Genomic DNA, 25,156 nt, shown 5'->3' on the forward strand with positions numbered 1-25,156 from the left:
ATTGTGAATGTAGCCACGGCACTGCAGTTCAGGTACAGCATGCTAGGCGGTGGTCTGTCACACATTAGTAGCCATGAGTAACCACAAGATGCATGATGATGATGGCACATGGTACTACACCCCATCCAGTTACAGTGACCACAGTACTACACATAACAGTCATTGCTTTGCACCTCAATGTTGTGTGTGTGCAAACATATGCACCTATACACAGTATGCATAGCATGTTGCGTGTGTGCTTACATATGCCAGTATACACAATATGCACAGCAGTCGCCATCTGTACAAAGTGTCACATATATGTCCTGGAATGCTATTGGGTGTATAGGTCACATGACACACATTGGGTATGTGTGGTGTTTAATGTTGCAACCATAACCACTGTACAAGTGCCATGTTGAGCATTGGGATTCCTTCACATCTACAGACACCACTCATCCTGTGTGTGTACATAGCATGCATGTGCTACACCTGTGCCCACTATTATCTGCTATGGACAGAGACACTGTAATCACACATGGCAATCTATGTGCCACACAGATAACACATGCAGCCATAGTATGTATACCTGTGGGTGATGGTGCACAGGACATTGCAGAGCTGATAATACATGCACAGCAATGTTGTGTCTATGTACACATTGTGTTCCAGGGTGTAGCCAATCAATGAACAACTACACACATGCATCAAAGCCATGTATAATGTCATTAAATAGGGCCATCTACACTTGCACTGCATGGTCTTGAGTAACACATATTCTGCACGCCGACACGTGTGAGGTGACTGTTTGCCTTGTGATACTGGCACCCACCTTCACCCATTATTGAGTATGTGTTGGATTGCTGGTGTGTGTGTGTGTGTGTGTGTGTGTGTGTGTGTGTGTGTGTGTGTGTGTGTGTGTGTGTGTGTGTGTGTGTGTGTGTGTGTGTGTGTGTGTGTGTGTGTGTGTGCTGTAGTGAGGAGTGTATTTGTGTGCATGTGTGCATGTGTTCATGTGTTCATGTGTGCATGTGTGCATGTGTTCATGTGTTCATGCGTGCATGTGTTCATGTGTTCGTGTGTGCATGTGCTCATGTGTTCATGTGAGCATGCATGCATGTGTGCATGTGTTCATGTGTTCATATGTGCATGTGTGCTAACATCATGTACAGATTGTAAAGTGTGTTTCCACTCTTCCTCTCACAGGTGCTGAGTTTGGGGTGGCTGAAAGCAGTAGGGAACCTGAAGTCACTGCCACTAATAGTGGAGATGATGAGACATGGATTTTGGCACAGGAAGGTTTGACAGGGTCTGTCGTTGGTCCACCAATCGACAGTACACAGTGTTCAACCCCATCTATGCACACACTCATACTGCCGATACATTTCTCATCATCAATGGCCTTAGCCGAGGGACAGCATACAGTTGGCATTGACCAGGAGAGTGTGGTACCCATGGCACTTGAATCCCCTCACAGCAGCCATAGCCAGATTCCTGGAATGGTACCACATAGGCAGATGTCCAGAGGTTCTTGGGGGAGCACCACTGGTCGTATTGCCCCTGGCAGACATGCCCCCAGAGGTATTACAACCTCCAGTATGTAAAGGGCTGTAATGCAGGCACAGGCACGTATGGAACGGTACACCAGACAGGGACTAAGGGTGCAGAGGGCCCATTACAGCGCTATCAATGACAGCATCCATGACCTTGCCGGTGCCATCCAGAATTTCACCGAGGTCATTGATAGACATTGGGGGGAGACAATAGATGCCCTCCACTATGTGTCCTCCATGAGCCAGGACCATGTGGGATGGGTGAGATGTCGACACAGATGCATGCCAGCAACAGCAACATCTGGCAGTCGACGCGGATGGCACACAGATCACAGCCGCTCCCGTAGTGGCAGTACCAGCCCCAGTAATGCTAGGGCTGGCCTGACTCTTGACTGTCCTAGTAGACTGCGTGCACGTGGCTCTGGCCAGTCCCAGCAGGGACATGGGTCCAGTCATCATACCTCTGCCTCTGATGATAGTACCCAGTCAGGGTTGGTACACGATACTGCCCGTAGCACACCTGCCAGGCACAGGTACTGTGTCCGTGCCCAGAGACAGTGATCTGTACAGCCTAGCAAGTACAGTCTGTGGCTGTCCCACAACCTCCCGTATATGTCAGCCACATGGTGGAGCTGTGTGCATGCAGACACGAACACATTAACCAAACAAGTAGGGCTCACACATACACACATATTATATCAACATTGGCTTATCCTGTACTGCTGTCCCTCACACACACACACACACACACACACACACACACACACACACACACACACACACACACAGACATGTCGATTGGATGGGTCAATGTCGGGCTCTGGCAAACCAACAACACACCCTGTGCATATGATGACACCTGTGCCACCTCCTGTCATCTGTAACATTGATGCAGGAACAGGCTAACATGGTTCTGATGCACAGGGTGACAATATTAGCAAGTTGTCAACAGGAAAGTGTAATGATATCCTTGTAGGTATATCTGAGCAGGCATTATGCATCACAGCTCTGATTGTCAATGAAGCATTGTTTACACCAGTGTTAGGTCTAAGTATGTATTGTCCACCCATGTGCCACTTGGCTGAAGTGTACATTGTTGCCAGCATGTGTTAGTGAGTGAACAGTATGTGTGTGGTGTGTGCATTACAGATTAGCAGGTGTACATCTGTGAACATGGTGGGTGCGCACTGTCTGCATGTGCGTGCATAGTGGACACATGGGACGTGTGACATACCCTGTTGTACACATTGTTAACATCTCATAGTATCTTTCAATGGCAGTATGCATTCTACTACAGATATGTACTAACATGGTTACACATGTGTGTATGACATGGGTTGACAGTATGCTGTGGGTGATACTGTTGATACCTGTCAATGATTTGCAGTCTGGTAGTATACACAACTTCAACAGCATGACTATAACCAATCATTAGATGATGTCCTGACAAATGACACACAGTTGTAGGGAACTCAGTAACAGTTGGATCCTTCTGGTACTACACTATAACAGTGACCAGTAGTATTGACTGCCACCTGTACCTGGGACCACACCTGTTTGGCATATAGCCCTCTTAGGTACATGCAAACACACTAGGGATATGTCCATCCACATCTGGAAATGCATGCATTGGCCTACAATGCATTCCCTGGATGGGAAGCATATCCTACACAAGGGTATCATACAGACAGATACCTGTTGTCCAATACATGCTGTATAGCTGTAAGCCGACTATGGCATAGTCATCCACATTTACTATACATACTATCCCGACAGTACCACATAGTTGGTAGCCCTCAACATGTATGTTGGGTAACAATGTGTACATACAGCCACATGTTATGTCATCTGTCCCTTGGTATCCACATATCCATAGGTATTGTGGAGTCCCTCAGTGTGTCACATAAGACATTAGGGGCCTGAGTGCATATCCACAGGGCGGTTGTACACCTATAATGACTGTCCATTATTGCCAGTCATTGTTGTATATGAACATGTCTGACATATACCCCAGGCATGTACCCTCACTCACAGTACTCTATAGTAACTGTCATGGGTGTGTGTGGCACAGATGACCTTGGACACAGATCACTACAGTGGCCATGCTTGTCACATACATACATATGTGACCTACGATCTGAGAAGCAGTGGCACAATCTGTCAAAGGAAACAAATGTATCCATGTTGTATGCAGGCTTCACACCTATGTACTGATTGAGGTCACATGTACACATATTTATTTGCCACGCAGATACCCGGTGTGCAATGCACATACTGTTTTAATCATGATATGTCATACCATAATAAAAGCAAAAGCAGAACCCACACTGCATTGAGCAACTGTGTCAGACACACGCATTCAACAATTGCAGTATTCAAACCCCTACCTAACTATGTTATGAGACCAGAGACATATGTATTAACACGGCTTGCTATATGCTTTGGTGGGTATTTTCTTTTCTCCTGCTATATTTGTAGGATGCTGACATCATCAGACTTTCCAAAGAGGAATGTACCTCTTTTAATTTGTTTTCCCAGTCCCCAAAAAGAGAGCTCCTCTCAAAGGAAATCACACACATACAAACATCCCCCCCTCACACTGTCAGCAATTGCAGGATTCAAACCCCTACCTAAGTATGTTACGATGCTAGGAACATATGCATTAACATGGCATGCTACATACTTTGCTGAGTGTTTTTTTTTCTCCTGCTATATTTGTAGGATGCTGACATCATCAGACTTTCCAAAGAGGAATGTACCGCTTTTAATTTGTTTTCCCAGTCTCCAAAAAGGCACTTCTTTTAAAGGAAATCACACACATACCCCCCACACACACAAACTGTCAGCATTTGCAAGATTCAAACCCCTAACTGATTAGATTATGATACTAGAAACAAACACATTAATACAGTGTGCTATATGCGCTATTGGGTGGTTTCTATTCTCCTGCTATATTTGTAGGATGCTGACATCATCAGACTTTCCAAAGAGGAATGTACCTCTTTTAATTTGTTTTCCCAGTCTCCAAAAAGGGCACTCTCCTCAAAGGAAATCACACACATCCCCACTGTCAGCGCTTGCAGAATTCAAACCTCTACCTAACTAGGTTATGATACTAGAGACATATGCATTAACAAAGCACGCTATATGCTTTATTGGGTGGTTTTTGTTCTCTTGCTATATTTGTAGGATGCTGACATCATCAGACTGGACATGGTAATGTGTGTACACTTTGTTTTATGCAATCCCAGGAATGAGCCATGTGGGTTGGCAGGTGTCAACAGCTTGAACAGGACCCCATAATCCTTACCTTGTGTGATCTATCTGTGGACACATTGACATTCCTTCAAATGTCAACACATATTTATGCACAGATTGTTGGCTTTGTGGATATGACATGTGTCAGGGGTGTTGATAAAGGGCTATTCAAAGTCTATGTGGGACATGTGTAGCTCTGTTCAGTGATGTATGTCCTGGGTGTCTACCTTGCAAACAGTCTAGCATGTTTGGGAACCATGATCTGCACATGAACATACCACAGTCGGTAGGGTTGTGTGTTTGTCAGCTTCCAATAGCTCTGTGTATGACTTCAGCCATGATGGACTCCATGGCCTTGCAGATCAGACTTCATAGGCTTACTGGACTATACTTCCCATGGTGTTTTGTGCACCTACACTTGTGGGGAGTGCCATATGTTGCTGTAACACATTTAACAGTTCCAGATCCTGTGGAGAGGGTGAGGCTCAACAAACTGTTCAGGTGCAGGGTCTGTTTGTTCTGTAGTTCATGCATGACACATATTGGGAAACAATGTAATCCAATTGCTGCCATGCTTTTGGCTTTGGGGGGAGCTGTTCAGCCATCCTACATGTGATATCCCCTGGTATGATGACTGGGACTATGGTCAGTGGGAGGTGGGTATGTTTATATGGGCCTGTCTGACAGGATGTCGGCATTGTCAGTCAGGTACAGTTGGCCCTGACTCAGGACATATATGAGTGTACATTGCTATTTATGACATAGCTGAAGGAGGTGTCATGATTTGGTCTGGAATCCTTCTCAGCTACTCCTTACAAAACACAAACAAACCTGAGCACTAATCCCTGTTATACTCTTTTACACACTTAACACCCTACTGATCCTTTGCGATCAGGCTACGCAGTATGTCATCATAATATCCTGGCATGTCCAGGGGTCGGTTACGTGTGTACTCTCCAGTCCAGCTAGTGAATATTGTGGTTTTGACACAATGTCACATCTGCCTCATGTACACAGACAACCCTCTCCTCCTCCCAACAAACACAGATATATGTGAGAGATGCAACAATATTGACATACAGGAGGCTGAGCTCTCTCGACCCATGACTGGCATAGTCTATCAGGTGGTGAAGGTAACCACACACACCACATATCAGTCTCACATAAACTTATAGCGACAGCAATCAAACCACATTATCACACATAAACATACTTGGAGGCTCTACATAAACTCTGTCTAAGCAGCAGAGACCTCCAAAGCAGACACACAAACAACTGCTACCCCACTACAATACCGACATATCACATAGTTCACAATATCAGTGTGCCACACAGTCACTGCCCTTCGGGCTAAACAACACACCTAATACATTTGTAATAGGTGACACTTATTGTCAGACACACTGACGTCCCACTCACCAAGCCAAACAAGGGAATAGTCACTTTGAGCTGTCTCTCGGGTGGCAGGATCCACAACATAACACATGCACTCAGGTCACTCCACAGCAAGTGCAGGACTGGCTCCAGCATTGTCCATGCTGGTGCGTACACCCTCAGACGTCCCTCCGTGGACCACATGACATGATACATAGAGGAACTCTCTGATCATGTAGCCCAGGCCAGTATGACCCTGACCTTGCCTAGCATCTTACACTGACCAAGTATGATGTCACAGTATACCAACAAACTGATCATGTTTAACAGTTGGCTAACATATTGGTGTCATTCACAGGGGATACAGTGTCTGTCAGCCTGGGGTGACATGCTCGACATGCCACGTAGCTTCCCTATGGACAGCTTGCACCTGTCACCCTTGGACTTTTGATTACTGGCTAAGGCAGTTGCTACCACCATACTGCCTTTTTTAAGCGTGGTTCAAAAGACAAACCCACCTCCATAGACATTACAGAGTACATGACACTGAGGGTAATGCTGCTCAACACCAGATGTGTTACCCTCAAATTGCGACCACTCAGGAATCTCCTCAGTATGGACAACAGTGATATCTGTGCACTAACAGACACCTGGTTCAGGCTCCCAAATGCACACCAGCACTACCAGGTTATATTTCGTACCATGCTTTCTGACCATAAAACTCAGAATGGCCAACACAAATAGGGGGAGTATCCATATACATCACAGATACACATACCTCCGGGTTGGTAGCACTGCACAAAGCATCACAGACCATACATATGCACCTAACATTGTGCATATCTGCCTTTTGGTTTGTTGCCTGCTACAGACCACCCTCCCAAACTCATGAACCACACTCGGCTTTCCTGGGAACACTGGACAATATGAAGGTCTCCCCAAACATCATTATATTGGGTGACTTCAAATACCCACACATTGACTGGGGATAGTAGTCAGGCCCCAACACTCTCACCCAACAGTTGCTACTATTTGTACAGTCATATGCTATGGCACAACTGGTCACCATACCCACAAGAGGGGACAACATATTGGACATGATCATCACCAACATGGGGACTCTATGTTCCACACCTGAGATATACCCCTCATTGGTAAGGTCAGAACATAAATTTATCTCACTGGGCATCCATATCCCGTCCACTCACCCATCCTGGGTAATCTTGGTGAACTTCTCAAAAGCAAACGTCACACTTCTCCAAGCCAAGATGTTATCCTTCAGAGACCCTGGGACAGTGGTAAGTATGGCTCTGACTGCTAAATCCTTTACATACACATTCTATGGACACCTAGTGGACTGCATGGATCGTGCTATCCCAAATAACAACTGGACTCACTCCTCCAGTGGCAGGGGACCTGTCTGGTAGACCCCGGCCATTAATAAGCTATACAACGAAAGGAGGATGCCACTACATGATAGAGCACAATCCCAGACAGGGAAGGCATCTGTGATCTGTACTACCAGACAGCTACAATCACTCATGTATTTATGCCAGGCCCGCTTCTAACGGACAATTGCACCAGACACGTAGGACACTCACAAGGCCTTCTTCAGTTAATTCAGGTACCTGGGTGGACACTCACGGATATGCTGTGAGTTACAGCATACTGACTAAACATACCCTGAACCCACAGACATTGCCAACATCCTGGCAAACAGGTTCAGTGCAGATGTCTCCCCCCATCCCCCCTAAGGAGCTACTGTCCATCCCAACAGAGTGTAACCTCCCTGACATCACAAATAAACAGGTGAGTGTTGTCCTCCCCACAGCGGACAACACAGCATCAATGGGACCAGACAGTGTCCCGGCCTGGGTCTTACACGGGCTTCATGACAGACGTAACCCTCATATTACGTCACTGTTCAATATCAGAGTTACTGCAGGATATGTACCCATGGAATGGCATACAGTGATAGTGGTCCTGCTCCACAGAGTTGCTGCCACAATGGACCACAGACAATATCGGCCTATAAGGCTAACTAGTCTGTTCTGCAAAGCTATGGAGCGTATTGTAATGGGCCTCATGCACATAGACATCGGGAACCTACAGACACTGGGTCCTACACATTTCAGCATTGTTGTGGGCAGATCTTGCCTCCTGGACCTGTTCATATTCTTTAAACAGTTACCAGGTCCATCGGTATAGGGACGGTTGTCCACACAGCCTGCCTGGACCTTGCACAACCCTTCAACACAATATCCCACTAAGCCATTATGCATAGGCTCACTGGCGTCGATATCAACACATATCTCACATGATAGATTGCTACCTGGATCAGGGATAGCACCCACATGCTCAGTATTGCAGGTGCCATGTCTGACTATAAACCAGTTACACATGGCATCACACAAGGCTCAGTCCTGGGACCTCTCTTGTTCAGTATATATTTGTGTGACATACGGCTAACACAGGAGGAATATGGCTGACCATGTTCGCAGATGACTGCATACTGGGTGCCATAATCAACTCTCCAGCTGGCACATGCATACTCAAACGGGGTCTCACAGAGATATGATGACTGGTGTCTGAGCCATGGACTACAGCTAAATGCCATTAGTTGCATAGTCATCCCCTTTCGGAATAACAACATGCCCACACATTACCACATAGGTAGTAATCCATTACATATGGTAGTAGTTGTTAGGGGTTTGGGGACACAACTTGTTTGTACTCTCACCTTTGGCAATCATGTTGCCAAAGTGGTTAGACAGAACTTCTATATAGCCCACCTTATCCCATATGGTTTTAAATGTTGATCAAATTAGGTCATTGTGCCCCTATACTCATCATGACCATGCTTGGTTACAATGCCACATTTGGGATGTACGTTACCCAACACCTGCAGCAACTGTAATGGCCACAAATGTTCCACAACAAGCGGATGTAGGGACTCACATGGATGCTCTGCACAGTTCTGATACAGTAACTCCAGCTCTACTCAGTCGCTTACCACCTACATGGATGTGTTGTGTGCCTGTAGTTTAAGGAAATATCCGACCCGGATTTAATGGACATGCTCCACCTCAGGATATCTGACTCCTTTGGAGCTACACACTCCAGGGACATATACCTCAGCACAGATGTTAATAGGACATGCTGGAGGGACAGATTCTTATCCCAGAGGCTCCACTCACTCCGGATTATAATCCCGGTTTTGCATGGGCAGAGCCACCCACTGACCACCTACCCTGACATCTTGACAAGTGGATGGGTGATCATATGTTTACCAATGGGATATCTTTTGGGTCCCCGCTAGACAGAGACACAATACACTAAATGTAAATGGGCTATCTTGTGTGACTTACTATTCACAGGCACAGTGTTCTACTTTGACAGGGTTGCGAAAGCCAAACACACTCTGGCTAGGCTTGTACATGCCCTAGGGTGGATAGGCTAGTATCGACCTCTGAACCTACGCTAATGTTCAGGATGCACAATGTCTCTTGCTGATACTGTTTGCAGGTTTTATCGTCTTTGCTTTCCCACTTTCTATGAACAACTTAGGTATCTGCAGAACATATTTGATTATGACAGGGTTCCACTATGTTATATATGTGTCTGTTGTCCTATAACTGTGTGCACAGGGCAGATTGCTGGATAGTGAGAGGTTCCTGGGTTAACACATGCAACTGCCTGATATGTGTGGCCCACTGCTGTACTCCGACATGGCCTAAGTGTGTGAGCATGCCCAGTTCAGACTGTCAGTGTTCTGCTGCCTGACATTTGTCTCATTTATTCAAGTGTGTGAGCATGCCCAGTGTGACCTTTCAGTATGTTGCTGTCTGAGGTCCACTACATCTGTTGATGTATGTGTACTTGTCCAATATTAACATTTCTACTGTGTGTGTTGAAAGTCAGGTTCTATTCTTACTGCGGGACTCACCTTTGTGTCATAACTCAACAGGGATTATGCTGTGCCTGCAGGGTTTCCATGGAATACTTAGCATAGACTTATCAACATTTCTTCATACAGATTGCCCATGGCAGTACTGTCATGGCTTAGTGGTTCAGTACTATGACTGTAATGCACAGTATCCTGGGTTCAAGGCCCATCACTGCTTTGTATTTTCATACTGAGCAGACCAGACTGCTTAGGGCCGGTAGAGCAAATATGAGCATGTTGCCTTTTATTCAGCTATGCCCTACTTAGGTTCATAGATTCATAGGTTCATACTAGGCTATCTGCCCTAAGGCATTTACAAGCCTAGCCAGAGTGTGTTTGGCTTTTGCCACCCTCTGAACTGATTTTACTGTGCCCTTTTTAAGGTTAGTTTACTGTGCCTCTGTCTAGTAATAACACCAACGTAATCCCCGTGGTAAACCTACGATCTCCCATCCACTCGTCAAGATTCCTCTTGAAGAGAGTCAGTGAGGGGCTCTGCCTAACATGGACTGGGATTCTATTCCAGAGCGAAGGGAGCCTCTGGTTTAGGAATCTGTCCCTCCAGCATGTCCAATTTATTTCTGTGCTCAGGTTTAAGTCCCTCGAGCACGTAGCTATACAGGATTTGGATTTTCTGAGGTGGAGCATGCTCATAAATTCCAGGTTGGACATGGCTTTATACGTCAGGCATAGATCGCCTCTAAGTAGGCGGTATGCAACTGAGTAGAGCTGTAGATTCTTTAACCAAGCAGCATATGGCATCTGTTTGAGTCCCATGATCCTCTTTGTGAGGTACTTTTGGGGTCTTTCTAGTTGCTGCAGGTGTCAGGTAAGGTACATCCCAAATGGGGCATTGTATTCAATTATGGGCCTGATGAGGGATGAATAAAGGGGCACAATGACCTCCCTCGATGTAGATGTGAATCCTTTCATGATAAGGTGGGCTATATAGAAGTTCTTTCTAACCACTTTGGCAATGTTGTTGTCAAAGGGGAAATTACTGTCAACTTGGGTCCCCAGGTCCCTAATTACATCTTCCATACTTAATGGATTCCCGCCTATGTGGTAATTTGTGTGCAGTTTGTTTTTGACAAAGTGTATGACTATATACTTTTTAGCGTTTAGCTTTAGGTCATGGCTCTGGCACCTGTTATTCGTCTCTATGAGACCCTTTTGGAGGATGCTTGTGTCAGCTGGAGAGTCAATTATGGCACCCAGTTTGCAGTCATCTGCAAACCTGGCCAGCCACAGCCCTCCCGTGTTAGCCTGTACCTCCGAAAAATATATGCCAAACACAAGAGGTCCCAGGACTGAGCCTTGTGGAATGCCGCTTGTAACTGGTTTAGAGTCTGACATGGCTCCAGCAATTCTGACTAAATGGGTTCTGTCCTTGAGCCAGTTTGCAACCCATCTTATGACATAGGGGTTTATATTTAAGCTGGAGAGCTTATCTATGATGCCCGAGTGAGGTATTGTGTCGAAGGCTTTTGCGAGGTCCAGGTAGGCTGTGTGGACTACCTTCCCCTCATCAATGGCTTTGGTGACTGTTTCAAAGAAATCAACCAGGTTTAAGAGGCAAGATCTGCCCTTAACAAAGCCAAATTGGGTACGGTCCAGTGTCTGTAGGTCCCCAATGTCTTTGTTTATGAGATCCATGATGATCCTCTCCATAGCTTTGCAGACCGGGCTAGTCAGGCTTATGGGGCGATAGTTTCCAGCGTCTGTACAGGCACCACCTTTGTGGAGTGGGACCACTGTTGCTGTACGCCATTCTTTGGGTACATATCCTGTAGTAAGGCTGAGATTGAACAGCAGCTTTATGTGGGGGTTTAGCACTTCCTGGAGTCCATGTAGAACACAGCCCAGGACACCATCTGGTCCCATTGATGCTGTGTTTTTTGCTTTGGAGAGTGCGGCTCTCACCTGAGCATCTGAGATGTCAGGGAGGCAGCACTCTGCTGGGATAGATATTTGCTCTTTAGGGGAGGAAGGGGGGAGAAGTTTGCACTGAACCTGTCTGCCAGGATGTTGGCAATGTCTGTGGGTTCAGTGTATTTATTGTCATTTTGGACCAACTCTGAGCATATCTGGGAGTTGCCACCCAGGTTCCTAACATAACTAAAGAAGGCCGTGTGATTATCTTTAGTGTCCTGTGCAATATTTCTCTCGAAGCTGGCCTTGGATGATTTTATGAGGGATCATACTTTTTTGCTAGTACTGATCAGAGATCCGTTCCCTTTTAGGGATTTTGCTCTATCATGTAGTAGCATCCTCCTTCTGTTGTACAGCTTATTTATGGCTGGGGTCCACCAGGCAGGACACCTGCCTTTGGATGATTAGGTCTTGGTTTTGTTTGGGATAGCATGATCCATGCATTCCTGAGGTTGTCCATAGAATGCATTTATAAAGGATTCTGCAGTTTGAGCTGTACTTTCCACTGGCCCAGGGGCCTTGAAGGATTCCACCTTGGTTTTGAGAAGTGACATTAGTTTTTGAGAAGTTTTTCACTGTGGTTTTCTGGGCTGTGGGTGGGATCGGGATGTGGATATCCAGTGGAATTGATTTATGGTCCGATCTTACCAATGAGGGGAATGCCTCTGGTATGGAGCATAGAATCCCCATGTTGGTGAAGACCAGGTCCAGTATGTTATCCCCTTTTGTGGGGGTGGTGACTAGTTGTTCCATAGCATTTGAATCTATAAATTCTAGGAACCTTTGGGCTAGGGTGTTGGGCCTTGAGTACTGCTGCTAGTCAATGTTTGGGTAGTTGAAGTCACCAATGGTGTTTGGAGAGACCTTCATATACTTAGACCCAGCTTGTCCAACATTGCTCAGTATTAACCAACATAGCTGGACGTTGGCAAATATTACTCAACATTGACCACAGTTGTGCTAGTTGGTGTGTGCGATTTTCTTTACATATACTACATGGTGGTAAATGCTGTTTAGCACTGCTTTATATTGCTTAACACATGTCAGTCATGCCTCAGGTGGTGCTGCAGGGCTGGCTATGTCAGATGCACATACTACACTCCCTATACATGTTTGGAAGCAGGTGGTGTCAACTTAGGCATCCCTTTTACTATATGTGCGAGTCAGAGAGAGGTATAATTTCCAGGGTTCCTACTGAGCCAGTGTATGTGCTATATGTTGCCTCTTTGCCAAGGCCAAAGCATACTGGGCACACCTCCTTCTGCCTACTGGGGCAGGCTCAGGTTGTTCCTCTGAGTCACGCTCTGCCTGTGATGCCCTTGGCAATGGTGGGGGGCTGTTTGGCCCAGGCCTTTGTTGGTCCTGCTGCAGCTGTTTTTGCAGGATCATATTATGTAGCATAGCACATACCATGACAATTTGGGTACATGTAGTTGGTGAGTACTGCAAGGCTCCACCAGATGTGTCCAGGCACTGGAACCATGACTTGAGCAGCCCAAACACACGCACGATTATATTTCCTGTTTGTGCATGTGCCTCATTATGGCATTCCTGTTCAGGTGTGTGTGTGCGTTTCTGATGGGTGTCATCAGCCACGGCTCCAGTGCATAGCCAGCATCCCCCACTAGGTGACCATATGGGATGTCTCCATTGGCAAATGTTTGGTACCGCTGCATCAGATGCCAGATATGGGAATCTTGGTAGCTTCCAAGGCAGCCAGCGCACACATTCAGTATTATGCCCTGGGCATCACACATGACCTGGCAGTTGATGGAGGGGAAGCCCTTGCGTTTGAAGTAGACCCTACCCCGCTCAACAGCTGGTGCTTTGATGCATATGTGCGTGCAGTCTATTGCACCCACTACCTCAGGGTATTCTGCTATTTGCTGGAAGAGACGCATATTGCTGGCCAATTCCTCACAGGAATTGGGGAAATATACATGATCACCGACATGTGCTGACATGGCATCCAGGAACTGGTGCAGTACCCTGGATGCTGATGCCTGTGATATCCCCATCATATCACCAGTTGGTCTCTGGAAGGTACCTGTTGCTAGTAGTCATAGGCCAACACATACCTTGGTTTCCACTGGGATGAGTTCCCCTCTGTTGGTTCTGTGTGTGAGGCGTGGCCTGCACAGCTCAACAATTTGCTGCAAGAGGTCTCTGTCCACTCTATTGCGCTCCACTATCTCCAGCTCATGTAGCCCCTGGTAGGTTACCCTGGGCCTGTACACTCTTCTCCGTCTCCTCACTGTGGGTTGTCCAGCAGCATTTGCATTATCACCACCCTCAGCATGTTGCATATGTTGCCTTATAACAGCAATGGCAGTCCCTAACATTTCTTTGTCTCAGTGAAGCTTTTTCAGTTTTAACTTTTATTAGCTTAATGCAGTGTTGCAGTGTCTCTTGAGAGAAACATAATGGACTGTTGTTTGTAGAGTTTTAAGTGCTGGGATGGGCTGAGCTAGTGTACTGCCTGTGTAATTGCCTGATTCTGATTGTTTTCACCTGCTAGCTCTGCTAGTACTCCCTGGTAACTTCCTACTATTTGGTGTGCTTCCTTTTTCCTTTCTGTTTCCTCAGGGGGGAGAGCTACGCACACAAGCGCAAACACACGCACAGCAGCTCACATGCACGCACACATGCTTACACGGACTAAAACTTGCTTGTTCTTGTTAAAATGCACGCACACCAGCGCAAACGTGCTTACAACTGTTTACACAGCCTTACATATGCTTACTCCGGCTTACATGCGCGCACACACGTTAACACACATGCACACTGTCTTACTCAGGTTCACTGGTGCGCACACGCGCGCATGCACGCTCAGCAAGAAACTTTGGTGTTATCCACGGCATACACCTTCAATTTCTTTACTTTACCTAGCCTACCTGTTGACACACCTCTTTCAATGATATGTAAATGTCACCTGACACATGCCACTCAGCTCCAATGAGCTTCACTTCTTTCATACATGCCCCCCTCGTGATGTCACCTATCTTCTACTCTGTTACTCCCCTTATCCTACTCCTACACTCCACTGACTGTGCTCATTTGCTATGTAAACTTGCGATTCACTATCCTAACCCTCATTTGCATAGGATTGCCTACTAATGCTTGGTTACATCTCTTAGACTGAGCTTCCCCCTTTAGCAACCTCTACTCGGTGGCCATGTTGTCTTCAGCCTTCCATTCACTTGCATTGTAAATTCATATCAGCTATAAAATCCACATTTGTGGATCTTAATTATTGATTTTCTGTTTTTTAGGGTGCAGCGCGTTTATGCGGCACTGCACTATGCTTAACCCCGGAGATCGGGATGAAAAAAAAAGTTATTTTATTTTTATTTTGCATCACTTCACATTGCCAATGGCCATATTTTTGGCCATTGGCATGCTTCCTCCTGTAAATGCATCCTTTTTTTGGAGCTGTCACGGCTCCATTTTGCTATTTGCAGAACCGTATTCAGTTGTCAACTGACTACATTTCTGCAAATAACACTACTCCTACTCAGACAGGTTCGAGTTTCCTGGATCACAAATTTACCTCATTTGCATAGCTTTCGCCTGCGATTGAGGTAATTTGCATATCCAAGCCCTGTCCATGTATGACTAGTTTAAGGAGCTCTGTTACATGCCTCTACCGGCTCTTCCTGGATCGCTCGGCGGACATGTTGGCTGCATGGAGTCTTACTCTACTCTTAGACTCTGTGAAAGCCTTCGTGAATCCGGCCCATTATGTTTTATTTGTATAACAAGTAGTAAGGATACATTTATTGCAATGGACATTGTTATGATATCATATGCATTTCCTGTGACATTCCTAATCAAAACATTGTGACAAATAACATTATGGCCCCCTCTGTAACAATCTGTCAAGTGGATTCAAAGCCTGCATTTTGGTTTCGTTCACTGCACTTGCTCTTTGTGCCACATGAGATGTTACCTGAGAGTTGGAATGTATTCACTTAGTGCTATCCGAAGTACTAATATCCATGCACCAGCACCAGGCTTATTTGTGCTGCAGAAGGTGGCCCAAATTAAAATGTTCACTTTTTTCCTTGGAGAGTTAAAATGTATTTGTGTGGTACTGAGCAGAGTGGAATTGAAAAGGGTATTAAAAATAGGAAAACATTACACAACATTTGCATGAATCAAATGGTATACCTAGTAATAACTACAGGAAGAAGTGCATTACAGTGACAGATTCATCCTTCTCACATCTTGTTGGCACATGAGAACTTTGATTTCTGATGGACATTTTCAGGACTGTAGGTACTGCCAAATATTTGTAAAGGTAATTGGCAACAGCACACATATTGTTAGCAATACTGAAAATAGTTGATTTTCAAACAGCAACAAAATTATATAACAAAATATGTGTAAATATGGAAGAGCCCCCCTCTTTAAATGATCACTTAACTGGATTCAAACCCTGCAACTCCTGTCTTAGTTCTGTAAAGTCACTGCACTTACACCTTTTGCCACATAAAAGGTTAACTCATAGGTACATTTTCTTCAATGAAATGAACATTGTTTGCAGACTGCTGAGCAGAGTGCAAATGCAAAAGGCATTTTTTAAAAAAATTAAAAAAAGACCAAATTAACACATCAAATTGATATATGTAGCTTGGAACACAGCTGTTATAGCCTTAGCATGACATAGTCTGGTTGCACCATCAAAAGTAACATTTAAGTCACACACAAACAGGATTTCATGTAATGGTAACTGCTCAGAATGGGGACACACAGACAATGACAGGAGTTACTTTTTGTCACAGTACGTACAACTGCTCATGACATCAAAGTTTACAAAATATAGTATAAGTGTCATAAGGACTAATTGTGACATGGATAATTTTTCCAGCATATATAATATATATGTCCACATTACTCATGTTACTATTTTTGTGTTACCACACTTTAAACAATTTCATATCTTACAACATTCCTAACATATTATTATTAGTAGTAGTAATGAGAAGAGGTGCGTTTACAACAAAAACACCTGTGTACCATACATTCACATAGACTACAGGTAAGATATTTAGCATGTATCACACTTTAGCCTCTTCATTTCATATACAGCATTGTGTCCCAATAGTTATTCTGCATCCAGTAATAAAAACATTTCTGTAAACTGGATTTGAACCCAGCATCACCTGTCTTATTTCTCTACTCTCACCTCATGCACATATCATGCCACAGAGATACATACATGATAGGTGGAATTTATCCAGAGTGTTGACATTCTGCACTGGCACCAGGCTTGTTTACACTACAGAAGGCAGCCTAATTAAATGTTCCTTTTTTTTCTTAGGCAGTGAGCTGCAGTTAACTGCTTGGAACTGCTGTCAGTCCTGAGTGTGCAATGCCCAGTGGTGAGCAAATGATAAAGAAAAAGAAAAATAAATACTGAAATAGAGCAAACATTATGAAACAGGTTGATAAAATGTACAGTTCTGATATTTCCTCAACTTTATTGTGTTTCATCATGAACATATGCTCCTTAAACATTCTTATTTTCACACACAAATACAACCATCTCTTGATTAGAACTCCAGGACACTGGGGCATTCATAAAACACACTTGAAATTCCTATCAGTATGTGCTTTACACACACACACACACACACACACACACACACACACACACACACACACACACACACACACACACACACACACACACACACACACACTCTCACATACACATACACACAAACTTATACTGCAAAGATAAAAAGGAGGTTATATATATTCAATATGTGATATGTTACCAATTAACATTACAGATGCAAACTTCGGACCTTTGTTCTGTGTAATTTGAAGTTAGATGTGTGGAAAGCTATGATACTAGCAACAGAGAAGATAATCCTTCCTCATGCAACGTTAAATAAAAAAATGAACACTGCACTTCTTTTCTTCTCTTTATTTTGTGAATATCATTCCCATAGCTATGCTTCTCTGACAAGACTGATATGTGCGTTTGCCTTGCAGTTGATATATGTTCCAACAGATAATCTACTTCCTTAGAATTGAGGATACAATTGTACTCAGTCAGAAAATGTTACCATAAACAATTCATATAAATGTCAAGAATATTGTTCTCCTAAGACAGTCAGTGGTAGTCACAAAATTTCTTGTATGTCTCTTCTCTCTGACACGCCCTCAGTAAGTGTACATAAAGAGGACTGACCGTAAACATTTGATTGTTATTGTAGTCAGACTAATCATTCACACTTGTAAGCAATTAGCAGTTAACAGTCCTCATTGCTCATACTCTTAGAGGTGGGTCATGTGTATGCTATCATGTAGGTCCTAATATGATGATTACATTCTCTACACTTAGTGCAGATTGTGGAATTCATGACTGCTAATGAGTTCATACTTCATTTCCATACGTACAGTGCTCAGTGGGCTGAATCTGCTTTATATAAAGGTAATTGTGTAGGAAAGGAACTTGAATCATAGTAGGGGAGACTGAATCCAGAGAGCTTGATATTGCTACTTATTATTACTTAGCTTTGAAAAGTTGCTGCTACTTCACAGCTGATGTGCTGCAAAGGTACATTGCTGTTATGAACAGATTGATATATTTTAACATTACTTGTGTTCTGCATTCCACAATAAAAGTTTTGTTTTACTGTCTGCAATATTATCAGTAACTGTTGTCATGGGCATGTATATCACAGTTATTTCTAGACCCTGCAGTATTTTCAACATAATGATGGCAGTTTAGTGGAAATTTAAATTTTGAAAGCTGACTTCTTTGCACCAAAGACAGTTATTTTAATTATTATCAAGGTCAAGGGTTTTTGCATTATTAGCCCAGGTAATTATATTAAGGCTCTGATGTCTACCTGGCTGCCCTGCATGGAAGTGGATATCACACCAAAAACTATTAACCACTTTTCCTGGACAAGTATAAATAATTATTTTTTAATGCTGCCATGTACAACAGAGTGACAGAAATGTTTGTCCTGCTATGAATTTACTATCAAGTTCTTTCCTTCTTTTGCTATTTTTTTTGGGGGGGTTGTAATAAGTTGCGTGTACTTATATGAAGCCTTCCAACTTCATGTATTTTGTGTATGATGGATAGATATATTCATAGATATTTTTTGTGTGTGCATTTAACAATCAAGTTATTTCTTTCTTTTGCATTTGGGGCAAGTGAGAATTTGTCGGAAGTTGTGCTTACGCATATGGAACCCTTCTGTTTCACGTAGTTTTTGTATGATGGATGGATGCATTCATATATATTGTTTTAGGCTTAATTCCTTTTTTTACTTATGGATTTTTCTTTCCTATTATGTTTAGTCTCATACAGGGCTATGGTGCCCAAGACATCTGCATCCCATAAACTGCCATACACAGATACTGTGAATGATGTGATTATTCAGGCCATACTTTATTTATTTATTTATTTATTTATTTATTTATGTATGTATTTATTTATTTATTTATTTATCATTTGTTTACCTGGAAAGTCTGACTGGGATGCGACCCATTTTCAGTGGAGGCCCAGGGACAAAAGTTCCACAGGCATTTTTCAAGATAGAAATTAAAACAAAAAGCAGAATAGACATTTGAACATTACATGCTTTTGTTAAATAACTATTTTTTAACAGACTTATACCAGCAGTGTATTGGTTTGAACAGCCTTTATAAATACAAGACAACATGAGACCTTAGATGCATTGATGTACAGTTAGAATAATACAACATGAGATATAGAGTGATTGATAGCCATATTATTCAATTCATAATCAAGTGGCATTCCTATCAGAGAGAGGCAGGGGTGACAAGTCCTGCCTTAACTGTATCTGGGAACAGGTGGTAAATTATGTGAATGCAGTGGGAGGCCATGGATGTACATATTCCAAAATAAGACATAGGGCCAATGATATGATTACTGCAGCCAGACATCAGCCAGCTGCAATTGCCAATGAACATATGATACAGGGAATGGTCATCCTAGCAAGCCACCACTGACTGAAACAGAGAAGTCCTTGTCCAGTGTTAGAGATCCAGACAACTCAAAGCAAGGTTCACAGAGAATCATTGACGCTGAGGCTTACATGGGAGTCAACCCAAGTGTGTCGAATGTAGAACTTCCAGGTATGCTATATAAAGAAATTATACACACATACATATATAAATATCTGTATGTGTGTATAGATATATATATATGTGTCAGTTTACCATCAAAATGTTGATTGCACATAGTCGAATATGCATATAGTCAACAAATTTACACAAAATCCATACTGCTGACTTTTCAGAATGGCAAACAAAAAAAAAAACAAACATCAACATTTCTGACTGCTCCACACCTAAAAACATAGGTCAAAAAGGTGGTGATATTTTGCGGTTCAGAATATCAGTGTTCAGCTTTTTCAACAGTTGGAGTTCGGAGTTCACGTAAGTGGTATCGATGATGTGCAATCCATATTTTGATGTCATATGTATGTATATATGGACACACAGATACACACACACACACATTTCATTTATATATATATATATATATATATATATATATATATATATATATATATATATTTATTTATAAAGACAGAGACACAGGTGGTAGAAGAAACATGGAGATTGAGAACTAGGGAGGAAAGGGGGCTGGGAGAAGTCAGTGAACAGCAGTGACTTCTATGGCATGTGTCTTATTCTGCATCTGTAAAAGCAATTGTTTTCGGGTCCTTCTGCCATTTGCTTTGTGATGCTTATCATCTGTTTCATCTCCCTTTTTTATATGTAGACACATCTGGGTCTGTCACTACATGATCACCTGCACATGGTAATCACACTTTCTGTTTTCTAATTAATGTCCAAAAGGTAGATGTATGTGTAACTGAAAGTTATTTTGATTTCATTCCATTATTTTAATTTGTAATGTTTCACATAACATAGGTTTGATAATTGTTTGTTCTATATTTCCTTTTTACTTTTGTTGTTTTTTATTGTTATCATAGGAAATCCACTCAGTGGCACTATGAAACTTCTGCCACCTGATGTCAGAGTATTGATAGCCCCTGTTGATGATGATGCTAGTAATGAAGAGGCACAGTCTGGGGGTGCAAAGGGTCAGTCTGATATTGAGGTTGTGCCTGCAATATTTCCTGCCCCTATTTAAGATGCAGTCAGTATGCCTATGCATAGCCATGACACAGAGACCTAAGGCATTGAACAGGTTGAGGGGGACACAGTTGATCAGGGTATTGTGGTTGCTCCAGTTGTACAACTGGCTGATTCAACCCATAGTCATCATGAGGGCAGGGTGCCACCAAAGTAAGTTGATAGAGGTGCTTGAAAGAGGTCTACCATCCACCCTGCTCCTAATGTTGGTGTGTCAGTAGGTGCCACATGATGTACAGAGACACAGGTGCATTCTGCCAGGGCCTCAGAATAGATAGCGTGAGTACTAAACATTGTGTATTCTGATGTATGGGATTCCCTGAACCATGTGGGTGACTCCTTGTACAGGATGAATGGCACACTGGATCAGGCAGTGTCTATAATGAAACTTCTGCTGAGGGAGTGTCAGCATCCATGTGACCATAGAGCTGCTACAGTGGCACTACTTCCACTGCTCTGTCAGTGATTGTGGTGTTCATACCAGACATGGTAAGCAACGTGGTCATGGTCCTGGACATAGTTTTGATGAGAGTTCATCCAGCAGACATCACTCATGTTCAGGTATCACCTGAAATTCTAGCCAGGACAGGGAACTAGCAGTGCAAATCCTGGCAGAGGTAATGCTCGTGGTTGGTGGTGTTGATGCAGAAATGACTTGCTTACCACGTATGCCAGTATGTAGTGCCAGCACAGTGCTTGATTAGGTTTGTGCAGACACATGCACACACACACACACACACACACACACACACACACACACACACACACACACGCACAAAACTTATCTAAGCAATGCTGTTGACTGCTAAACACATCATGGAACAGAGTGCAAGTATTTTGGCAGAGGTTGCTATGTTGTAGTACAGAGCTCCTCCTGTGGTGTCTAGACACCAGAACCTTGAATTGAGCAAGCCAAATACATGTTCTGTGATATTCCTAGTTTAAGAATGGGCATCATTGTATCTTTGCTCAGTAGAGTTGTGTGAGTTTCTCATGGGTGTTATGAGGGGTGAATTGTGGAAATTCATCCCTAGCAAACCTTGTGCACAGATCACAGGTGTGCCATATGTGTGAGTTGTGAAAACTGCCTGGATTACCTGCACATACTTTGTAGATTATCCCTTGGGCATTATAGACAACTTTCTTTTCTGTCGGTGTACCCACTTCCCTGTTCACTAGGTGGGGCATTTATTTCTATGTGTTTGCAATCTATGGCCCCCAACACTTCGGGGAAGTGTGCTATTCCATAAATTAACTAGTTCTTGCTCTCTCCTATGGGGTGCGTGGGAAACACATATGCCTTCTTGAATGTTGCAGCACTGCATTTAAAAACTGATATAATGTTCTGTAAGCTGAAGCATGTGACCCCCCTAATATATCTCTTGTGTGTCTTTGAAAAACACCTGTAGCTAGTATACATAATGCTACACATGCTTTTGTTTCCACTGTGATGGGTTCTCTAGAATTTCCCTGGGGCATCAGGTGAATATGGCATAGTTCTTCAATTATTCCCTGTCCACCCGATATCACCCTGCACGTTCTGTGTCATTCAGTCCATGATAAGTCAAAAGAGGTATAAACATCTTCTCCTTCTTAGCTGAGGTCTTGCAGCAGCACCAGCAGCAGTAGCACTTTCAATTAAAGCCTGTTGCACATACAGTTTTATACATACATACATACAGCAGCAACTGCTAACATGTTTTTTTTTCCTAAGTGTAATTATGGTTGTAATCCAAAGAGTTTGGGATTTCAGGGCAAATGGCTACACTGAGTATATACAATTCTTTATAGCTTCATGAATAGCTCCATCATGTTGAACTGGTTAATTAGCATGTAATTCAGCTACTTTTGTTGTCATTAGCATATTCTGCCTTTTAACTTTCTTTTGTGGCTCTTCAGTAGGTGTAGAGCCATTTAGTGAATACGAAATGTACTATCAAATGCGCAGCGCACAGTGCTTTATACACGATAGCTGTACTTAGAGTAACTGTTAATGAATCCATACCATAATCTAGAAGTTTTAGGAATGGTTCTATCCTCTTCTGTCTTTGATGTTACAGGAAAAAATATATATCTCCCTTTGTATATTACAAAGCCACCAAGTATCTTACAATAAAAAAATTACCATTTAAAAAATAAAAAAAGAGCTAACTGCCTATTCAAGCCAAAAATGAGTAAAAAATAAACAAAAGGTTGAAGCGAGTAATAAAATATGCATTGACAGACTAATGTAAATTTTTACAGATTAAAAAAAAAAATCAAGAAAAGTTGAATAAAAATGTGGCTTCAGTCAAACAATTACTGTGCTACTAATGAAGTAATTAAATTTAAGCAAGGACACTTGTTTACTTTTCAGAACAGGAATTAAAAGAAAGCCTGTCATTCAAACTAGGGTGGTTTAACTACTTGTCTAACAAATTCCACCACTGGTCTTCTTCAGACCAAAGTGTGTTATTTGAATCACACTTTTCATAATGTGTCATAAATCCAAAAATGCCAAAGAATGTAAAAACATGAGAAGTTTCTTTCCCCACTGTGTTAACATGTTAAAAGGGGATCCTTTCTTTTCTTTTCTTTTCTTGTTGACCCCCCCCCCCCAACACACACTGCATACCTTCCAGCTGTGACCATCAGCTGATTTCTGCTCTAATTACTCCTAAGCTTTGTATCACCAGTACTATCCTCTAAGGATGGGACTGTCTCACAAAAGTTGAGTTGGAAAGGAAATGAGGAAACACAGAGGGGAACCTTCGGCCAAATCATCATATATTTATTTGAGTATGTGGGGCATTTTCATTGTTTGGATTGCCCTAACTAGGCAGATGTGCTAATGTCATGGGCATGACTGCATATAACGTCAGCCAGCTCAATCCATACCTTATAACATAGATTTTTTAACAGCAATCTGACTTATGATCATGGCCAGCCTCCATCACTAAGAAAGTACATACTCACAAGCTGAAGTCCTTTCCATATCTCCTAGAGTGGCAAGCTGATAAAATGCTACTCCTTCTCACCCCCCCTCCGCAGCTACTTCAGCAACTGCTTGATCGTAGGTTGGCTGGGTTATAATTGGGGTTCCATCTCTCTATGGGGTCCTTTTTAATACCATATGGGGTCCTTTTTTAATACCATATAAGTCTTCTTTTATTCTGTCTTTAATTTTTTTTTTGTTTTCTATACAAAATCTTTCACAGCAGAACACATCTTCAAACATTAACATCTCAGTATTACAGCTAAGAAATTGTGAAAAAGTATATATTTTCTTGCCAGATACCAAAAAACATTCATTCTTGCTGCATACCTAGAGTATGTACTGTAATTACATTTATATGTGCATTTTGTTCATTGAATAATGAACTTCTATTCCAAAAGAGGATGACATTTCACTTAATAATGCCAGGTTGGTAACTAGGTATGCCCATTGGACACACAATCCCTTTTCAGTGGCATCTGGGAGAAATGTCTCTTCTAAGTGATATGCTCAAGGTCACACCATTGGCAGAAGGAGTCAAACCCTGTGCTACAAGAACTATAGTACACAGCCTTAACCTTCTGCACCAACTGCCAGCTAAGACTTAGTGTTCTGCCTGTCTTAAACATCTTATTAAGGGACTTTCCTAATAGCCCAGTTATCACTATTATTGACTATTTTTTGAGGATCATCTGATATGTCTACCATGTAAAGAAATCTTATAAATAAATGGATACCTCTGCATTGTTTCCATTGTGATTCTGTCATTTCTTATACCTAAAGTCCTAACACTAATAAGTTCTTTACATGCTCTAGTGACAACTTCACTAATTTAACCACACAGTAAGAATGTTTACTTTAGAAATTCAGTCCACATCATAAAAACATTAATTAAGCTGGGATTTCTACATGAACACCAAAACAGTCTCTTATGGATTCAATTTTATCAGGTAAGAGATGACAGCAAAATGCCGATGTTTATTC

This window comes from Protopterus annectens, chromosome 1.part0, assembly GCF_019279795.1.
Source record: "Protopterus annectens isolate FY-2018-M chromosome 1.part0, PAN1.0, whole genome shotgun sequence".
NCBI lineage: Eukaryota > Metazoa > Chordata > Ceratodontiformes > Protopteridae > Protopterus > Protopterus annectens.